We start from the raw sequence: 21,679 nt of genomic DNA on the forward strand, positions 1-21,679 counted from the left end.
GGAGGAGACGGAACCGAAGGAGGTGATCATCTTGGATCACGTCAAGGCTCAAGCTGCATTAACATCTGCGTTGAAGGAGAGGGGGTTCTCAAACTCTAAAGTTGCTGCTTTGAGTAAGAAGCACCCCTCCTTCGTATCTTCTCCGGCTAGGGCCTTCCCCTTTATGCAGAAAGGGTTCACGGCCGTTTTGAAGGCGGTTGAAGCTGGCAAACCATGTCCATCCCTGGAGGAATGCAAGCCATTGTCTTTGGCCTTGCCGTTGGACAACAAGGACTGGAAGGAGGTACACCTCACCTTCTCGGTTGGGAAGTTGGACGCCGATATTGCAGGTCAACAGTTCGGCGAAAACCTTCCCAAGTTGTCGGAATTCCTCCTACGGAGGGAATTGGATACAAAGGAGCGTCTGGCAGCCTCGATGTCTCTCCAGACAAACATGGAGACAATGGCTAGCGACCCCACGATGCCTGAGATGTTCATGGTAATGGCCAAGATCCATCTGGCCACGGTGACAAAGGACCTCTATTGCTTTGTCAAAGCTAGGAGGGCCTGCAGGGAGTTTGTGTTCGCCTCGACCACAGTGAGGCATGAACCCAAGAAACTCATCTCATCCAGCATCTGGGGTAAAGATCTCTTTCCCAATGAGGTGGTCAAGGAGGTGGTGGACAAGGCAGCCACTGAGAATCGAAATCTTCTCCTTAAGTGGGGCCTGTCCCTTAAGAGGAAGTCTTCTCCTGATGAGGGCCCTCAGCCGAAAGGAAAGGCGAAGAAATCGAGGTTTTCTTCCCGTCCAGCCAAGCCTTTCAGACCACAACGTCAGCAGCAGCAGCAGCCAGCTTTGCCTCCGGTGCCACAATTGGTAGCCCAGACCCCGACCACCTTCCAATGGGTACCCCAAGCCGTGTCATCAGCATCCCCGGCATTCAATCCAGTGTTCGAAGGGCAATTGACCACGTTTCGAGCAAAGCCCAGAGGTGCAGCCAGAGGTTTGGCGAGACGCCCCTCTAGGGGAAGAGGATTCAGAGGTGGTCGCGGCCAGGGAGGCAAGACTGCAGGTCAGCAGTCAAAGTGAAGTGTCGCCGGTAGGAGGGAGACTACAGTATTTCCGGGATCGTTGGACCTTCGATCCCTGGGCCCACAGCCTGCTCAAAAATGGACTGGGTTGGAGTTGGTACAGTACTCCGCCCCTGTGCCCTCAATTTTTCCAACACTCCACCCCAGTTTTGGAGGAGTACATTCAAGAACTGTTGGAGAAAAAGGTGATCCGGAGGGTAAAGTCCATCAGGTTCCAAGGGAGGCTGTTTTGTGTTCCCAAGAAAGACTCGGGGAAACTCAGAGTCATTCTGGACTTGTCACCACTCAACAAGTTCATAATGAACCACAAGTTCAAGATGTTAACATTACAACACATAAGGGCCTTACTGCCCAAGAGGGCATATACCGTCTCCATCGATTTGTCAGACGCCTATTGGCACGTTCCAATAAGTCGCCGTCTCTCCCCCTACCTAGGATTCAAGCTACAACAAAAACTTTATGCTTTCAGAGCGATGCCTTTCGGACTAAACATAGCTCCAAGGATCTTTACGAAGCTTGCGAGCGCAGCGCTCAAACAGTTACGCCTAAAAGGGTTCCAGGTAGTAGCCTATCTGGACGATTGGTTGGTGTGGGCAGCATCCAGAGCGGAATGCTTGCAAGCTTCCCTACAGGTGATTCAGTTCCTGGAATATCTAGGTTTCATGATCAACAGAAAGAAGTCTCGTCTTTCTCCAGCTCAGAGGTTCCAGTGGTTGGGAATTCACTGGGATCTAGTGTCACACCGTTTTTCCATTCCAATGTCGAAAAGGAAGGAAATAGCGGGGTCTGTCAAGAGACTTCTAGGTTCCGAGAGGATATCAAGACGCGAACAAGAGAGGGTTCTGGGTTCTCTTCAGTTCGCATCAGTAACAGACCCAGTGCTAAGAGCACAGCTAAAAGATGCAGCGGGAGTTTGGAGAACCTTTGCATCAAGAGAGCGAAGGGACTTGAAGAGACCGGTCCCACTTCGGCTACGTTCTCTTCTCAGACCGTGGTCTCAAGCCAGTCGTCTAAAGAGGTCAGTACCTCTTCAGCCACCCACCCCGTCAGTGACAATCCACACAGACGCCTCAAAGGTAGGGTGGGGAGGTCACTCCCATCGGAAAAAAGTGCAAGGGACCTGGTCCAAGCTATTTGGGACTTTTCACATAAACTTTCTAGAAGCTATGGCAGTGCTTCTTACCCTGAAGAAAGTATCCCCACATCACTCGATCCATGTAAGGTTGGTACTGGACAGCGAGGTGGTAGTGAAATGTCTGAATCGGCGGGGATCGAGATCTCCACCTCTCAACCAGGTAATGTTAGCTATATTCCGACTGGCGGAGAAGAAGTGGCACCTGTCAGCAGTTTACCTTCAAGGAGTCCGGAATGTGACCGCGGACGCTCTATCCAGGGTCACACCGATAGAGTCGGAATGGTCCCTAGACGCAGGATCCTCCTCCTTCATCTCGAGTCAAGTCCCAGAACTGCAGATAGACCTCTTCGCGACGAAGGACAACAAGAAGCTGCCGAGATATGTGTCCCCGCACGAGGACCCCTTGGCGGAAGCAGTAGATGCGATGTCCCTCGATTGGAACAGATGGTCCAGGATCTACCTGTTTCCCCCTCACAATCTGATGTTGAGGGTCCTCAACAAACTGAGATCCTTCAAGGGAGTACCAGCGATAGTGGCACAAACTGAGATCCTTCAAGGGAGTAGCAGCGATAGTGGCCCACAAGTGGCCGAACAGTGTATGGTTCCCTCTAGCTCTGGAACTACGACTAGAGTTTCTACCACTCCCGGACCCAGTTCTGTCCCAGCAAGTCCAGAAGTCGACTGTCTACGCTTCATTACAGAAAACCCAGACCCTGCAGCTCATGATTTTCTCTCCCTAGCGGTGAAGAAACGGTTCGGAATTTCGAAAGATAGCATCGACTTCCTGGAAGAATATAAGTGCAAGTCTACTAGAAGGCAGTACGAATCAGCATGGAAGAAATGGGTAGCCTTTGTCAAAGACAAGAATCCGCACGAGATCTCTACGGAGTTCTGCCTATCCTTCTTCATCCACCTCCACGGACAGGGGCTGGCAGCTAACATGATTTCTACATGTAAGTCAGCTCTGACAAGACCCATTCTGTATGCCTTCCAGGTAGACCTCGCTAACGAGATTTTTAACAAGATCCCGAAGGCCTGTGCTAGGCATAGACCTTCAGCTCCTCCAAAGCCTATTTCATGGTCTTTAGACAAAGTCCTTTATTTTGCCTCATTACTGGATAATGAGGAGTGTGCACTGAAGGACCTGACTCAAAAAGTGATCTTCCTTTTTGCCCTAGCTTCTGGGGCCAGAGTTAGTGAGATTGTAGCCCTCTCGAGAGAGGAGGGCCGGGTTCAGTTCCTGGATGGGGGAGAACTGAACCTGTTTCCGGACCCTACGTTTCTCGCTAAGAACGAGTTGCCCACCAACAGGTGGGGTCCCTGGAGAATCTGCCCTCTGAAAGAAGATGCATCTCTATGTCCCGTAGAATGCCTAAAGGTCTATCTTCGTAGAACTTCAGACTTCCATGGGGGCCAACTATTCAGAGGAGAAACATCGGGCTCGAATTTATCTTTAAATCAACTTAGGGCGAAAATTACATATTTTATTCGCAGAGCGGATCCTGACAGTTCACCCACAGGTCATGATCCAAGGAAAGTTGCTTCATCCTTAAACTTCTTTAACTTTATGGATTTTGAACACCTTCGTTCATACACTGGCTGGAAGTCTTCCAGGGTATTCTTTCGTCACTATGCTAAGCAAGTGGAGCAGCTAAAGAGGTCTGTGGTAGCAGTTGGTTGCGTCGTTAACCCTGTTGTTTAACTCTGCGAGGAACAGTGGATTTAATTGGGACTTTGATTCTTGGGTGAGTGTATAGTTATATGCGTTGCTATAACTAGAAGTGAAGGCTCTGGGAGCCCACAATGACTGTTCCAGCGTTATGGTGATTGTAGCACAAGTACAGACAGGTGTGCCAAGCGTTTCTGACGCTAATGTCAGTGGATAGTAACATGGACGTTTAACTTTGATACCTTGGTATGTGACAAGTGACCTGATTGTTTTCTTTCAGATAACCATACATCCATGCACTACAGTACTTGTGTAAATTGTTGGTCATCCACCTATCATATGTATATAATTGTGGTAACCATGTCTATTTATTGTTAATCAATAAACTTGTTCTCGGGAACCTTGCGTCTCCTTCACCTATATTGATTTCATTTTAATTTTTGAGCATTCAGCCTATGTATATTAATCGGGGATATCTATAATAGCCTGTTCCTTAATGCAAGCCTTGTTGCACTGGTTTATACTTTCCTTAGCATAAAGGGCTCCATCCTTCTCAAGAGGACGGTGGCGGCAGCAAGTTTAATCCTACGCAGATATAACCTTTTTGTCTATTTCTACTTCGACCAGGGGGCTGGTCGGGTTTTCCCTTGGATGCTGTAGTTCCGTAAGGACTATGCTTTACTTCATATAGAGTGAGACCACTATATTGTATTAGTTTGCGAGTGAGTCATACATAGGTATATGTACTCTTCGTTCGTTTCTAGAGTCTAGTAGGACTCCTCCCTGTATGGGGCAGGAAGCGCTTTCATGGTTTATGATTAGTGAAAAGATGTATAACGGTAACATCTTAGGTCTTTCAGTCGAGTTGACTAAGAAACATTCCTGAGGAGTACGGCACGTATTGAGAATCCACAGATACAGTAATGCTCTGGTACACTTCCATCAGGACGACATGGCTTGAGCCCAAAAAACGGATTTTGAGCGAAGCGAAAAATCTATTTTTGGGTAAGATGGCCATGTCGTCCTGATGGACCCGCCCTGTCCCTTTTCAAAAAAAAAAAGAAAAAAAAAAAAAAAAGAAAAGGGCTGTAGGATCCCTCCCTACATACAGTATCTGTAGCACCTCGTGTATCGCTACAAGGAATACAGATGGCGCCGCGAGCGGCGCAGGGCACGCTTACGAAACGGGGAGGAGAGATGCCTTACGAACGGCTCCCCCCTTTTTCTTATCGTTTTCGTTTTCTTGCCATTTGACCCCTACGAAGTGTTAACTCTATTCGGGGTATAGATTGCTATGTGGCGTGTCAAGAATACGTCCGCTGATATTTACGATATCCCTAAGGTCTTTTTTAGGGATACTCGCTCCAGGAGTTAGAATTCTGGGTACCTTAAGGTAAATTCTCTGGGAATATCGCCGTAGTTGTAATATACCCTAGGAAGCTGCCTTTAAGGAACTTCCATCAGGACGACATGGCCATCTTACCCAAAAACAGATTTTTCGCTTCGCTCAAAATCCGTTTTATAGGGCTTCGATGTAAGAGCCCTATGTAGGAGAGAGTCCTGGTTGGACTTCCTCTACCTCTCAGCTGCCTGTTCCACATCTTTCGGCTCAAACAAGTTCCTCCCCAAGATGGAGGAATATCTGAGTCTGCTGACCTCGGTGCTGGGGACCTTCGCGTGAAATCTCTCAGACACCGCATCACGATGTTTCAAGATGGAATTAGCCCACAAGTTCGTGACTTGGTGGGCTAGAAACTCGATGGTACGTGTGCCTGATAGAAGGAAGGTCTCCAAGGCCTTCCTGGTACTCTCCTTGGACAGGCCCTCGGATCGTAGTAGGATGCCGAGAGACCCCAGCCAGATATCCAGCCACGAAGTTGCCTGCATGGCACACTTCGCTACTTTCTCCTGACCGAGGATCTCCAAGGCCGAGAAAGACACTTGCCGACTGGTGAGTCTCTCTATAGAGACTCCCTTGGTAAGCTCTTCTACAGAGTGGTGTAATGGAAGAGCTAAACAAGACTCCTCCATGATCTCAAAGTACCTCCTCTGATGGACCCGAGGAGGCGGGAGGAATTTGTTGCCAGCGCTGGAATGGCTGGAGGAGGCAAGCTCGGAGAGCTGGCCCTCAACCTTATCTCTGGCACTCTTGACCCCTTGGGACCAAGGCAAAGCCGCACTGGCCTTAGGGGGCTTCTGAGTGCCGAAGACCGTGTCCTTGCCCTCTCGAGGGGGAATCTCAGGATCCCATTGGTGCGATGGGAGAACGCCTCACCTCACGAGAATCCCCTGAGGACGGGAAATCTTCATCCGAAGGAGAAGCAGAAAAAGTCTGGGAGGGGGAGGGAGCCTTACTCAAAGACTTCCGAGGAGCCAGCTTAACCCTTGGGGAAGTCACCACGTCATCTACTCCTCTCTTCCTCTTCAGGGGGGTCGGTACTACCGCTGATTTGAGGCCCAATTCAGAGAAGGCAGGCTTAAAGGCCTACACGACGGCTCTGACAAGGGACCCAAACCATGGCTGCTTACTGACAGCGGTGCTGTCTGAGACTCCCTCTGGAGGGAAGGGGATCGTACGATCCCTAGGAGTAGAAATTACAACAGGGTCTTCCTGAAAAGAAGAAGGGGAAGAATGCAAGTTCCTGGACCTATCCGATGTTCTCCCGCCTTCCAGTGAGCGCGCTGGTCTGCGCTTGCAGACGACCTGATTGCTCGCGGTCCTGCAGCCTCGCGCGTGAGATCGCGCTGGAAATCCCGCTGCAAATCGCACTGGTGGTCAGGCTGGCACTCACGCAATAGGTTCTTATCCGGTTCAGGCGTGCGGGCGCGCGGGGGTGATGGCGAGGGTGCGCGTGGGGGTGATGGCGATGGTGCGCATGGGCGCGCAGGAAAGCGATGACGCGAGGGCGAGCGCTGGCGAGGTGGCGAGAGATGGCGCGCAGGCTAGGGCGCGCGTTGAAGCGTAGGCGAGCGATGGCGCGCAGGCGAGGGAGCGTGCTGGCGAGTGATGGCGCGCAGGAGATGGAGCCGCCAGGGGCAATAGGGCGCGTGGGCGCGTAGGCGATAGGTGGTGCGCAGTGGTGCGTTCTGGAGAAAACCTAGGGCGTGCATCAGGGGGAGCAAGCATTCGCGTGCGTGGAGGCAATTGCACGCGAGCGTGTGGACGCACAGGATCTTTCTGAGCCCGTGAGGGTGAAAGTGTTGGGCGCGGGCGCAGGGGAAACCTCCCTTGCGTGCAGGCGCGCACATCTGTGATGGGCAAACGGGCGTGGCGTGCGAGGGCGCGCGTTGGTGACTGCGGGCGATGGCGCATAGGAGAAAGCTGACGAGCAGGAGGGGTCTGATGGCACGTCGGTGTCTGCTGGTGCGTAGGAGATTGCTGGCGAGCAGGGGAAGATGGTATCTTCCCTCCTGCGCCTAGATCTGAAGATCGTGGGCGCACGGGCGCGTAGGAGATCTAAGGCGCGCAGGAGAACGCTGGCGCACAGGGGATCGACGGAGTGCAGGTGAGTGCTGGCGCGAAGTCCCAGGAACAGGTGCTCACTGGTTTGATGTCTCTGGGTCAGCAACTGTAGGGTGCTTGAGCGCAATAGCGCGCTGGCGCACAATACTGTACTTGGCGCTTAAGGGACTTTGCTACAATGTGAGCAAGTCGCTTTTTCCCCGAAGGGACCGTAGCCTGCTTGATCGCAGGATGCGTGGGTGGCCACAGCGCGTCGGAAGCTAGGAAGGGCGATGGCAGGTCAGCAGGTCTGGCAGGAGTAGGAGATCGCAAACGATCAGCGGACAGGTCCAGGGATGTAGCTGGAAGGGCATGTGAACGGCAACGAGGTTCCTCTGCGACGAAGACGAGCCTCCTAACACCCTTGTGAGGTGAAGGAAGGCCTCTACGGCGGAGGGGAAGGCGGGCCTTACGCCTTATACGTCCTCTGGGGGCAGCAGGTAGACCGTCGGCAGTCCTCCGAAGAGGAGTCTGTCGGTGAACTCCCCCGAGGGGAAGAATCACCTGCAGGAGAGACCGTTGGACTTAGTTCCTCCCTCGAAGGGTGTTCGGAGGGGGGAGCTAAGCCTTCAGCTACATCAGCAACAGGAGCAGAAGTTTGAGATAACTCGTCAGAAGCCTCTGCCACAACAATGTCGACGATAGACAGAGGATTAACCTCTGCTAACGTCGGCGACTGTTTGACAGCTGCCCCTAACCTGATTATGTCAAACAGGGCTTCCTTGGAGGGCGAGCCCTGAAGCCCCAAGGAAGCCCAAAGCTGTAACAAATCATCATTAGCAACATTAGAAATTAAATCCTCCCCCGGGGAAGGAGGAGGAGTCCCAAACTCCAAGATTGGTTAACAGAAATGCGGCCTACGCTACCACTCGCCGGCCTCTTGAAAGAAGCCGATCGAGTGGGAGCTTTGGAGGAGGTTTGGGCTACGGAAGAAGTGTCTTTGGGGTTTTCTCTCTTCAAGGAAGCCCATGAAGGAGAAATATCCAGTTTCGACTTCTTCCGGTGCCGGGAAGACCTCTCCCACTGGGAGGTAGACCATCTCTGCACTCACCCCATAGTTTATCTCTGTCACACCGTTGGCCCCTACAAAAAGGACATAAGGTGTGTGGATCTGTTTCGGCCGACGACATAAAAGTCCCACAAGGGCAGTCAGGTAAGCCGGGACACTTCCGCATCGCAGAGGCCAACTTCCAAATACTCTGTCAAAAAGAAAAAGCAAACAAAGATTAATGGCTGTCAGTGTAGGCAAGGGTGATAGGAGACACGTCTGTCTAGCACCCGAGCCGATAGCAATGTGAAGCTCAGCACAGGTGTGTAAGAAGGGGGGGGGGGGGTAGTATACTACCACTCCCTACCCCCTGCTAACTAGCGGTGGGGTAGTAAACCCTCGTTAAAATTCTGATGGCTCGTCATTTCAGCTATGCCGAAAGTAATTACCAATATTAAATAGCCTTAGATGACCGCGGAGGTAGCAGCAGTAGGGGATTCAGCATTATGAAACTTCATCTGTGGTGGATAATGTGGGAGGGTGGGCTGTGGCACCCTAGCAGTACCAGCTGAACTCGGTTGAGTCCCTTGTTAGGTGGAGGAACGTGTAGAGTAGAGGTCCTTTTTTTTTTTTTTTTTTTTCATTTGTTGATGTCGGCTACCCCCCAAAATTGGGGGAAGTGCCTTGTTATATGTATGTATGTAAATAGCGTGGTTTGTATTTCAGTTACGGAACAAATAAAAGTTATAGGGGGGTGACCATTTTGAAAAATTAAAGAGAAATCAGACAAGCAAAGGTCAAAAATTTTCTAAATCCAAATCAAATTACTGTAAAGAATATCCAATGCGAGATCAAAAACAAGCGGGAGTCAACAACCAAAGTTTTGTACTTCACCAAAATAAGATCAATATTGACGAGAGCAGAATTCACGTGTCGCCGCTAGTGACGGCAGAGAATATATGAGGGTTCCTGGAATTGTTCCCAGGTACCTCGCTAGGGCGCAGGGGTGGTACACCTGGCTATCCTATTGGCGATTGGCGCGAGTTTTGAATTTTCTGCCGTGACGTCAGGGACGTAAGCTATATATACAGTATAACTACCGGGTAAGTCTTATGCCCCCTGTGGCCGCGGGGTCATAAAACAATTAGAATAGCGCCAACGTTATCCCTGCGTGTCGTAAGAGGCGACTAAAAGGGACGGGACGAGGGGGCTGGGAACCCCCTCTCCTGTATAAAAAAATCCTGTGAGACAGCAACAAAGAGATGGAGCTGGGGGGGGGAGAGTAACTGCTCCCCGCACTCTAGTTTTGGGGTGTTTGAATGTGCGTGGATGTCGTACGATGGAGAGTAAAAGATGTGAGATTGGAAGTATGTTTAGAAGTAGAAGGATGGATGTATTGGTCTTGTGTGAGACAAAGTGAAAGGAAAGGGTGAAGTGATGTTTGGTGAAATGTCTGGTAGAGTGTCTGGGATTGAAAGGGGAAGAGCGAGAGAGGGTGTGGCTTTATTGCTGAGTGAATGGATGACAGGTAAAGTAGTGGAATGGAAGGAGATATCATCTAGGTTAATGTGGGTAAGGGTTAGGTTGGGTAGGGAATGTTGGGCGTTTGTCAGTGCGTATGGGCCAGGTAGTGAGAAAAGTGAAGAAGAGCGGAATGAGTTCTGGAGTGAATTAACTAGGTGTGTAGAAGGACTGGGTAGAAGGAATTATGTAGTTGTTATGGGTGACTTAAATGCTAGAGTGGGCGCTGGAGAGGTAGAAGATGTCATTGGGAAGTATGGCGTACCAGGTGAAAATGAGAGTGGTGAGAGACTGGTAGATATGTGTGTTGAACAAGAGATGGTAATAAGTGCTAGCTTCTTTAAAAAGAAAGATAAAAATAAGTATACATGGGTGAGAGTGGCAAATGGAAGAGTAGTAGAAAGGGCATTAATGGATTATGTGTTGATAACTAAAAGAATGTTTGGAAGATTGAAAGACGTGCACGTGTTTAGGGGTATGGCTAACGGCATATCTGATCATTTTTTGGTGGAAGGAAAATTAGTTGTAGCAAAAGAGTGGGGGAATAGAGTAGGTGGATGTAAAAGGGAGCTAGTGAGGGTTGAAGAGCTAATAAAACCGGGGGTAAAAAGTAAATATCAGGAAAGGTTAAAAATGGCATATGACGAGGTGAGAGTAAGAGAAACTGGTAATTTAGAGGAGTGGAAGTTAGCAAAAGAAAATTTTGTTGGGATTGCAAGTGATGTATGTGGCAAGAAGGTTGTTGGAGGCAGCATGAGGAAGGGCAGTGAATGGTGGAATGAAGGAGTGAAGGTAAAAGTGGAAGAGAAAAAGAGGGCTTTTGAAGAATGGCTGCAGAGTAATAGTATAGAGAAGTATGAAAAATATAGAGAGCAAAAGGTGGAAGTAAAGCGCAAGGTACGTGAGGCAAAGAGGGCAGCTGACCTGAGGTGGGGTCAGGGACTGGGTCAGTCATATGAAGAGAATAAGAAGAAGTTTTGGAAAGAAGTGAAGAGAGTAAAGAAGGCCGGTGCAAGAATTGAAGAGACAGTGAAAGATGGAAATGGAAGGTTGTTAAAAGGAGAGGAGGCAAGGAAAAGGTGGGCGGAATATTTTGAAAGTTTGCTGAATGTTGAGGATGATAGGGAGGCAGATATAATTGCTGTTCCAGGTGTTGAGGTGCAAGTGATGGGAGATGAGAATGAGAGAGAGATTACATTAGAGGAAGTGAGGAGAGCACTAGATGAAACGAGAATAGGAAAAGCATCTGGTATGGATGGTGTGAAAGCTGAGATGTTGAAGGAAGGGGGTGTGACTGTACTTGAATGGTTGGTGAGATTGTTTAATGTGTGTTTTGTGTTGTCAATGGTACCAGTAGATTGGGTCTGTGCATGTATTGTACCACTATATAAGGGTAAGGGAGATGTGCATGAGTATTGTAATTCAAGAGGTATTAGTTTGTTGAGTGTAGTTGGAAAAGTGTATGGTAGAGTACTGATTAATAGGATTAAGGATAAAACAGAGAATGCAATCTTGGAAGTACAGGGTGGTTTTAGAAGAGGTAGGGGTTGTATGAATCAGATTTTTACAGTTAGGCAGATATGCGAGAAATATTTAGCAAAAGGTAAGGAGGTGTATGTTGCATTTATGGATCTGGAGAAAGCATATGATAGAGTTGATAGGGAAGCAATGTGGAATGTGATGAGGTTATATGGAGTTGGTGGAAGGTTGTTGCAAGCAGTGAAAAGTTTCTACAAAGGTAGTAAAGCATGTGTTAGAATAGGAAATGAAGTGAGCGATTGGTTTCCGGTGAGAGTGGGGCTGAGACAGGGATGTGTGATGTCGCCGTGGTTGTTTAACTTGTATGTTAATGGAGTGGTGAGAGAGGTGAATGCTCGAGTGCTTGGACGAGGATTAAAACTGGTAGGCGAGAATGATCATGAATGGGAGGTAAATCAGTTGTTGTTTGCGGATGATACTGTACTGATAGCAGACACAGAAGAGAAGCTTGACCGACTAGTGACAGAATTTGGAAGGGTGTGTGAGAGAAGGAAGTTGAGAGTTAATGTGGGTAAGAGTAAGGTTATGAGATGTACGAGAAGGGAAGGTGGTGCAAGGTTGAATGTCATGTTGAATGGAGAGTTACTTGAGGAGGTGGATCAGTTTAAGTACTTGGGGTCTGTTGTTGCAGCAAATGGTGGAGTGGAAGCAGATGTACGTCAGAGAGTCAATGAAGGTTGCAAAGTGTTGGGGGCAGTTAAGGGAGTAGTAAAAAATAGAGGGTTGGGCATGAATGTAAAGAGAGTTCTATATGAGAAAGTGATTGTACCATCTGTGATGTATGGATCGGAGTTGTGGGGAATGAAAGTGATGAAGAGACAGAAATTGAATGTGTTTGAGATGAAGTGTCTGAGGAGTATGGCTGGTGTATCTCAAGTAGATAGGGTTAGGAACGAAGTGGTGAGGGTGAGAACGGGTGTAAGAAATGAGTTAGTGGCTAGAGTGGATATGAATGTGTTGAGGTGGTTTGGCCATGTTGAGAGAATGGAAAATGGCTGTCTGCTAAAGAAGGTGATGAATGCAAGAGTTGATGGGAGAAGTACAAGAGGAAGGCCAAGGTTTGGGTGGATGGATGGTGTGAAGAAAGCTCTGGGTGATAGGAGGATAGATGTGAGAGAGGCAAGAGAGCGTGCTAGAAATAGGAATGAATGGCGAGCGATTGTGACGCAGTTCCGGTAGGCCCTGCTGCTTCCTCCGGTGCCTTAGATGACCGCGGAGGTAGCAGCAGTAGGGGACTCAGCAGTATGAAGCTTCATCTGTGGTGGAAATGTGGGAGGTTGGGCTGTGGCACCCTAGCAGTATCAGCTGAACTCGGCTGAGTCCCTGGTTAGGCTGGAGGAACGTAGAGAGTAGAGGTCCCCCCTTTTCTTTTTTTTTGTTTCTTGTTGTTGTTGGCTACCCCCCAAAAATTGGGGGAAGTGCCTTTGGTATATGTATGTAAGTCTTATGTTTAAAATTGTCTTGGTTCCTCTTTCTGCTACGCCAAAAGTAATACAGTACTGTACCCCTATAAATAGCGGAGGGTTTATATTTGCACCAAAACAAACATAAACCATACAATTTTCCACTCTAAAGTTTCATATGTTTTGAGCAGAGCCTATCTTTATCATTCATCTAAATGCTATTACCTCATTTTAGTTTCTCATTAATTACATAGCCTACCCAAGTTTTCTCTCGCCGTAATTATCAGACGTACAGGTAAGGTTAGGTTAGGCTATGGGGCCTGCATTAGGGTATGCATTAAATCACAAAAAATGACAAATTCGAAGATAATTTGTATTTTTCCTAACCATACAAACCTTAGCTATTTACAAAGGGTTATTACTTTTAGCGTAGCTGAAATGGCGAGCCATTAGAATTTAACGAGGGTGTATTACCCCCGCGCTAGTTAGCGGGGGGGTAGGGGAGTGGTAGCTAGCTACCCCTCCTCCCCCTCACACACAGGTGAATACTCACTTTCACTTAGAGGTAGGACTTGTCTTGGGGGACAGGGCTGGCGGGCAAATATGTGTAAATAGCTAAGGTTTGTATGGTTAGGAAAAATACAAATTATCTTCGAATTTGTCATTTGTTCCGTAACCGAAATACAAACCACGCTATTTACAAAGGGTGACTTATCCCTTAGGAAGGGTGGAAAGTCCCCAGCCATACTGGCTTTGGCTTTACCCGGGGACTCAGAATCCGAGTGAGTCGCACTCGAGAAAAGGAGTCCCTGCACCTCACAAGTTCCTTGCACCGCAAGGAACCATGTGGCCTACGTAAGCTTGTGTGTGAAGGAAGAAGTGTGACCCGTCTTAGGCAGTTGACCTGGAGTTCCAGAAGGAACTCTGGGTTAAGACGTTCCCAATACCACCTCGTCAGGGTATGGGGGACGCGACAGTATTGACTCAATACTCGGAACACAAGGAAGCATGGTTTACCTGCAGAGGTTCGAGGTCAGCTATGCAGAGACCAGGATGCTGCTTCCCCGTAGAGGGGATGATGAAGAAAGAAGTAAGGGCCAGACATACTTCTTTCGTTCATGCAGACTAAAACCTGATAACAATGCCCTCAACCTTCTGCTACCTGTCCAAAAAGGAGCCTGAGGTTAGACCAGCTGTTGTGTAGCCACCACAGAGCGATAGAAAACGTATCGAGACTCCTGTGGGTCACGCCCTGCAGGAAGCGGGCTGCGAAGGTCATCAGACGCTTCCAGACTCCAGCTTGTAGCACCTGCGTCACAGAGTAGTATTACTCGAAGGCGAGGGACGTTGCGATGTATCCAACATCGTGCTGTAGGGCGACGTGACGGGGGAGGGTCTGAAGACAGGTCGAGATGAATGTCCTTGAGTCCGGGCTGAAGAGGTATACTGGTGACTCTCCCCCCATGTCCTCCTTGTGTTCCCAAATCGGCTGCAACTGAGGCCAAACTGCAGCTGTTCCCAGCGCTAACCTCTCGATTCCTGTACTGGCAAGAAAGAGAAGGTCTTGGGACATCAGACACAGAATGGAGACTCAAAATCTTGAATGAATCGGACCGAAGGGTCGGGACCCACAGATTCTGAGTCTAGCCAACAACTCAGGAGCGAGCCTGAATGTTGCCTTCCCCTCTTCCTTAGAAAGGGGGGGAGTAGTAAGAGACCAAGAAGATTGCTTACACACTGGCCGTGGCCAGAGTGAGCAGAAGACCCAGGGCGGAATACAATCCGAGGCCTGTCGTAAAAGGGTCTTGAGAAGATCTCTTAAAGGACTAAAAGTCCGAGCCATGCTCCAAGTTGGAGGTCTTCCTCCGACTAGGGCAGGGACGATCGTAGCTTCGCATGAGCGAGGATAGATCCAGCGGGCAGGAAAAAGTTATTCCTTTAAGCCTGAAGGTCAGGGAAAGGCTGAGCGACAGGCTTCATTGCCAAGAGCGGAAAGGAGTTTCCTCCCGCCGAAAGGCAATAAGACCGTTATTGCTGGAGAAGAGGCCTCACGGGAAGAAGTATATCTCCCACGGCACCAACCACCTTAGACTCTTCACTTTGCCTGGGAGACCCCTGTGGATGACTATCGCAGATGACGCGACCTCCGTACCGCGACTGTAGCGGGTTGTCTCTTCTAGAGGAGGAAGCGTAGTGTCTCCAGGCATGAAGCCGAAGCGACGCCCCGGTTCGGGAGAGATGTCGCAGTGTGGTTGCTTGAGTAGTCTGCGCCGTGGGAGAAGCTCTCCCGGGAGTTCCGTCAGGGGAAGCAGAGGGTCCAGAAACCGTTCTGCACATAGTCCCAGTGGAGCTCTCCCATTGAAAGGTTGACAGACAACCTGGTTTTGTTGAGACCCATTGTCCGCAGACAAAAAGGAGGGAAGACGCAGGCGTCGAAGTTGTCCCACCATCACCGGAATGCATCTTGCCAGAGTCTCGGGGTCTGAGACTGGGGGGAAAACTAGCGGAAGCTTGAGGTTCCAAGCTGTCGCGATCAGGTCCCCCAGACCAGCACTTGCTGGTTACCCAAGGTCAAAGACCCCTAGGTACACTCTCTCTATGAGGCTCTGCTCGGATAGTCTGAGAGAAACATTCCCCTGCCTGGAATGAGAGAGCCGATGGTGGAATTGAGAGAATCTCAATCATCCCGATATCTCTACTGCAAGATGTGAAGGTGTGAAAATGCGTCCCCTGCTGGTTAGCATGAAGTCGACACGCAACGGGGCGACTTGGCAGGAGCGGTAGGATCTGAAGAGGGGCCAGACTAAGGCCCTTAAGCCTGCCTGAATGATGGAGAGGTATCCTTCAGGTCTTGACCATAGGCCTGGACCGGAACATGCCCCCCCCCCCCCCTTTCCTTTGACGAGTCCGAGAACCGCATCAAGAATGTGGGGAAAGGACGAGAATATCCACTACCATCAAGAGGCTCCATAGGTCAACACCCATTGTAGGTTTAATAGTTCCGCTGGTCCCATAGGGCCAGGGAGTCCGGTTAAACATTGCCTGAAGCCACCGGAACTTGGATCGCCCCACATGGAACTTATCCTGAGGCGACCGTTCGGACTATAAACGGGTCAATGAGGAAAGAAGAACTAGGAAACGTTCCAAGGTAGGGCTGAAAACTCTGCTTGACTGAGAACAGGTACTGCGACTCTCCTCAGTCTTGCCACGGTGAACCGAAAGGAAGGCTCGGAGGATGTGGTAACAGAATCTGGCGTCCCCAGGTGGTCACCCATCCAAGTACCGACGTTGCTTAACCTCGCTGGACGGACGAGAAGCGGGGTTTCCAACGTGGTAAGGCGGTTGACTCAATATCATGGCCAGATACTCCAGATGTTGAGGCAGAGGAAGAGAAGGCTCCAAGCAAAATACCATGAGCCCACACTCATGGTCAGCATTCGGAAGCTTTTCCCGGCGCTGAAGAAGGTCGAAACCCGAGCCTACCGGAGTTGACCAGCCCTCCAAACAGCAGAGGAGGCGGAAGTCTGCACCTGAGCGGCCAAGAGGAAGGCAGGGAGAGTTCTCTGGGGAAACAAACCTGCTATGCCACGGCGGGATAGCCACACTGCATCATAAGCAGGAATACTTGCAGTTTAGGCTGAATTCGACGAGCACCCTGGAAGATGGATGGAATGGAAACTGAAAGTACCCGTCCTTCCGATCCAGGGTTAAAGGAGTCCTGTCGCCTCGTTACCAGTCTGATCGATTCTGCTGGTCTACGCTGGCCGAAGTTTGTACGACAAACTTGATCAGGGCTGAGAGGTCGACTATGGACATCCCCTCTCAGATCCTTCCTTACAAGAAAGGATCGACTGAGGGGGGCCGGGGGTGAAGCCGTCGATGATCCTAAGGAAGACCTTCGCCTAAGGTATGGATCATTCTGCCCAACCGGGCAACTCTGCTGATGCTATGGCATAGAGGTTCAGAGACACTGAATTCGCTGACAGAGACGGCAGGCGCGATATCCTTGGCTACTCACAGAGATTGTGCGGGAATGGGCATCGGGAAGCTGTCATTCGGATGAGTAACCTTAAGCATCCTCCCAGCGAAAAAACCTGCAATCCTAGAGTTCGTGAACTCCTTTTAGGACTATGCCCCCCCGGGGGAGTCTCCCGTGCCATCTGTTCCTGACAGGAGGAAACTGCAATTGGACACCTTGTCCCAGTTGTCGTAGCCGATAACTTAGGCCGACGTGGTTGAAAGAAAAGGGAGCTGGAGCCCTGCAGAGTCTGGAAGAAAGCGCCTTGGAGGAGTGAAACCGGAAGTCGATTTACTCCGCACAGCAGACGTCTAAGTCTCTGTCCTTGGGCAAAGACAAAACTCTTCTCAAGGATGGAAGGGTGTCTGAGGTTGTTGACCTCCACAGATGAGACACCCGAATGAAGCCTTCAGTCAGCGCGTCCAGATGGTACAACATCGAGCTTGTCCGCAAGTAGATACTTAACGACGAAAGGCCAAGGTGCCTGAGCTCGAGAGGAGGAAAGTACCCTTGATCTTCCTGTAGCTTCCTTGAACCAAACCTCGGGCCGTAACCGAGGAGGGAAAGAACCTGGTAAGCTCCCAGAGGAAGAGGTAAGCAGTCACCCCTTGTCCGATGGAGAAATCTTCAACGGAAAGCCCCCCCCGCCAAAAATCCTTCCAGGGCGGGAGAAGGAGAGAGTACTCGTGCAGGAGAGGGGACCCTCGAGACCGACCTCTTGGGAACCAACTTCGCCCTGGGGGAAGTCACCACGAAGTCCACTCCTCTCTTTCTCTTCAGCGTAGGAGAGACAGCCGCTGGTTTGTTACCCTGGCCGGTGAGTGCTGGTTTCATAAACCTCATTAACGCCCGTGCCAGCGGATCAAACCATGTCTGCTGCTCCAAGGACACAGAGTCCGAAATCCTCGCTAAGGTGAAAGGGATCGGGCGATCCTTTGGAGAGGACACGACGGTTCCTGCCTGAAAAGGTGGGAAGAATGCTGTACTGACCTGTCTTCGTCCTGCACTACCAACCTGTGCTTGGATGGAGGTGATCCCGAGTGCCGCCTAGGAGCACGCGTCCCTGCTGCTACCACCGGCTGTGGAATTCGCCGCGAACTATGGTCGCGCGAGGGCGAACAGTCGCGCAAAGGCGAATGGTCGCGCGGGCGCACAGGCGAGTGGTCGCGCGGGCGCGCAGGCGAGCGGTCGCGAGGGCGCGCAGGCGAGCGATCGCGCGGGCGAGCGATCGCGCGGGCGCGCAGGCGAGCGATCGCGCGGGCGCGCAGCCGAGCGATCGCGCGGGCGCGCAGGCGAATGGGCGTGACGGCGAGGGATCGTGCTGCCGCGTAGGTGAAGAAGATCGCTGGCGGTAAGCGATGGCGAGCAGCATGTGTAGGTGAATGATCGCGTGATAGGGTGCGATGGTGATCAGCATCCGCAAGAGGGCGAGCGTTCAGGGTTGTGCGATGAAGAGCAGCATGCGTAAGCGGGCAATCGTGCAGGGTTGTGCGATGGCGAGCAGCATGCGCAGGTGAATGATCGCGTGAAAGGGTGCGATGGTGATCAGCATCCGCAAGAGGGCGATCGTTCAGGGTGGTGCGATGAGGAGCAGCATGCGTAAGCGGGCAATCGTTCAGGGTTGTGCGATGGCGAGCAGCATGCGCAGGTGAATGATCGCGTGAAAGGGTGCGATGGTGATCAGCATCCGCAAGAGGGCGATCGTTCAGGGTTGTGCGATGAGGAGCAGCATGCGTAAGCGGGCAATCGTTCAGGGTTGTGCGATGGCGAGCAGCATGCGCAGGTGAATAATCGCGTGAAAGGGTGTGATGGTGATCAGCATCCGCAAGAGGGCGATCGTTCAGGGTTGTGCGATAACGATCAGCATCCGCAGTTGAGGGTCGCGCGATGGCGATCAGCATCCGCAGTTGAGGGTCGCGCGATGGCGATCAGCATCCGCAGTTGAGGGTCGCGCGATGGCGATCAGCATCTGCAGTTGAGGGTCGCGCGATGGCGATCAGCATCTGCAGTTGAGGGTCGCGCGATGGCGATCAGCATCTGCAGTTGAGGGTCGCGCGATGGCGATCAGCATCCGCAGTTGAGGGTCGCGCGATGGCGATCAGCATCTGCAGTTGAGGGTAGCGCGATGGCGATCAGCATCCGCAGTTGAGCTAGTAGCTGGCGAACCATGTTCCTTCAGAAGTGTTGGAGAACGTTGGCGTGCCAGCTGTAACACACGTGGGCGATCCGGAGATCGCTGGCGAGCTGATGATCGCTGACGAGCTGACGATCGCTGGCGAGCTGATGATCGCTGACGAGCTGATGATCGCTGACGAGCTGATGATCGCTGACGAGCAGAAGGCTACGCGTGGAAGCCTGTGCAAAGAAGAAGAGTCCTTGACCCCGACCTGAACCGAAGTTCTAGATCGCGAGGGCGAACGTGGGCGCACAGGGCACGTAACAGGAACCGCCGGGAAGATCATCTTGAAAGCGCTGACGAACAGGAGAGCGCTGACGAACAGAAGGGCGCGCAGGGAAACCCTGACACGCAAGGGAAGAACCCCCGTGGGGGCAACCCTTAGCCCCGAAGGGATCGTTGTCCGCCGGGAGACTGATGTCCGTCGGAAGACCGCTGTCCGTCGGGAAGACCGTTGTCCGTCGGGAAGACCGTTGCCCGTCGGAAGACGAGATTAGACTGCTGTCCATCTGCACCAAGACGGAAGATCGAGAAAAAGAAGTTGTAGGCTGCAAACGGAGATTCAAAAAGGCGCCTCAAGCACCCTTATAGGGAGATGAGAGGCCCTTACGACGAGGCGGACGGAGGGCCTTACGGCGAGGGAGGCCAACAGCAACAGCAACAGAAGAAACCTCCGAAGAGGAGTCTCTATGAGTGTACTCTCTCGTGAACGAAAGAGAAACACTTCGTGGAAGAGACTGGTCAGCCAGTGACCTAAAAGGGGCAATCCTCCGAAGAGGAGCTCCTGCAGTTGCCCAGCCCCTTGAGCGAAACTGCAGGTGCGACCGCTCAGCACCAAGAGCATAGTCGCACGAAAAAAAGGCAAGAGAAGAACCCCCCAAAAGAGGAAAAGCTCAAGCCTGGACAGGAAAAAACTTCCCTCGGAAGGAAAGTTATCCGCCCAAGGAGGCAAGCCTCCTGACTGTTCTAAAATGAACTGGAGAGCTGTCCGTCGACACGGGAGTACTACCAGTAGAAGGAGACACGCCCCTGACGACAATACAAGGGGGGAGGCAGCAACAGCCGAATCCCCAGGACTCAACCAGACAGCTCACACCGTTGCTATATTACAGAAACGAACTAGATCGGTAACTGTAAAAAAATAAAACAAATAATATTAGTACACATTCATTCCCCCGGGAAGGCTCCGAAGAGGAATCCCGAGGAAAAGGAACAAGAATTACACAACAGGCACGTGCCCTCACAACCACTTACACTCGCGGAAGGAGAGCTGTAACCAAAACAGAATTATAACAATTATAATTATGTAACTATGTAATTATGTAATTTAAAAATGAATGAACACTAAAGAAAAAACGAAAACCCCGAAAGGAATCGTTCTACAAGCTGAAAAATTAACAACTACAATTAGATTCATAAACTAATTGAGACAAAATGTACGGCGTAGCAACCCCACCCACACGGGAAGGAAGCTACAAGGGCGTAGTAAAACATAGTAAAAGGGTGAACGACCTCAAGAGAGAGAGAGAGAGAAAGACCGAAGTCAAACTCGATCGCAACCCATAAAATTAGGCCGTGGTGGCCTAACTGCCGAGGCCTCCACGTAGATATCGTACACTACACACACACATCTGAAAAGGAAACTTACTTATTTCTATACTCAAATATATATACAAACATGAAAACATGTTTACATATACATTGAGTAAAAGAAAAGTAAGCGATTAAGTAAAGACAAAACAGACAATGGCTGCCAAGCGAGGACCAAGACAGAGACGTCTGTCACAGTCCGAGCCAAAAGTGAAAGTGAGTATTCACCTGTGTGTGAGGGGGAGGAGGGGTAGCTAGCTACCACTCCCCTACCCCCCCGCTAACTAGCGCGGGGGTAATACACCCTCGTTAAATTCTAATGGCTCGCCATTTCAGCTACGCTAAAAGTAATAACCCTTTGTAAATAGCGTGGTTTGTATTTCGGTTACGGAACAATGTTATTTTTATTAATAAAATAAATTTTTGAATATACTTACCCGATAATCATGTAGCTGTCAACTCCGTTGCCCGACAGAATTCTATGGAGGGATACGCCAGCTATCACAATACTAGAAGGGGGTGTATTTACCAGCGCCACCTGTGGCCAGGTACTCAAGTACTTCTTGTTGACACCTCCTCAATTATTCCTCGGTCCACTGGTTCTCTATGGGGAGGAAGGGAGGGTCGATTAAATCATGATTATCGGGTAAGTATATTCAAAAATTTATTTTATTAATAAAAATAACATTTTTCAATATTAAACTTACCCGATAATCATGTAGCTGATTCACACCCAGGGGGGTGGGTGAAAAACAGTGTACAAGACTAAAGGATAGCTAAGTATCCCGTATTTCATATAATCAGTTATCCACAATAACAATGAAATAATAAGTACCTGGTAAGGAAGTCGACTTGAACCGTTACTCTGCCTTTAATAAGATCGTCTTCCTTACTGAGCGCAGCGTTCCTCTTGGGAGGCTGAATCAACTCAAAGGTGCTAAAGTATACAGGGCTGTAACCCATACTAAAGGACCTCATCACAACCTTTAACCTTGGCGCTTCTCAAGAAAGAATTGACCACCCGCCAAATCAACAAGGATGTGGAAGGCTTCTTGGCCGACCGTACA

The sequence above is a fragment of the Palaemon carinicauda genome, chromosome 38 (assembly GCF_036898095.1).
Source record: "Palaemon carinicauda isolate YSFRI2023 chromosome 38, ASM3689809v2, whole genome shotgun sequence".
NCBI lineage: Eukaryota > Metazoa > Arthropoda > Malacostraca > Decapoda > Palaemonidae > Palaemon > Palaemon carinicauda.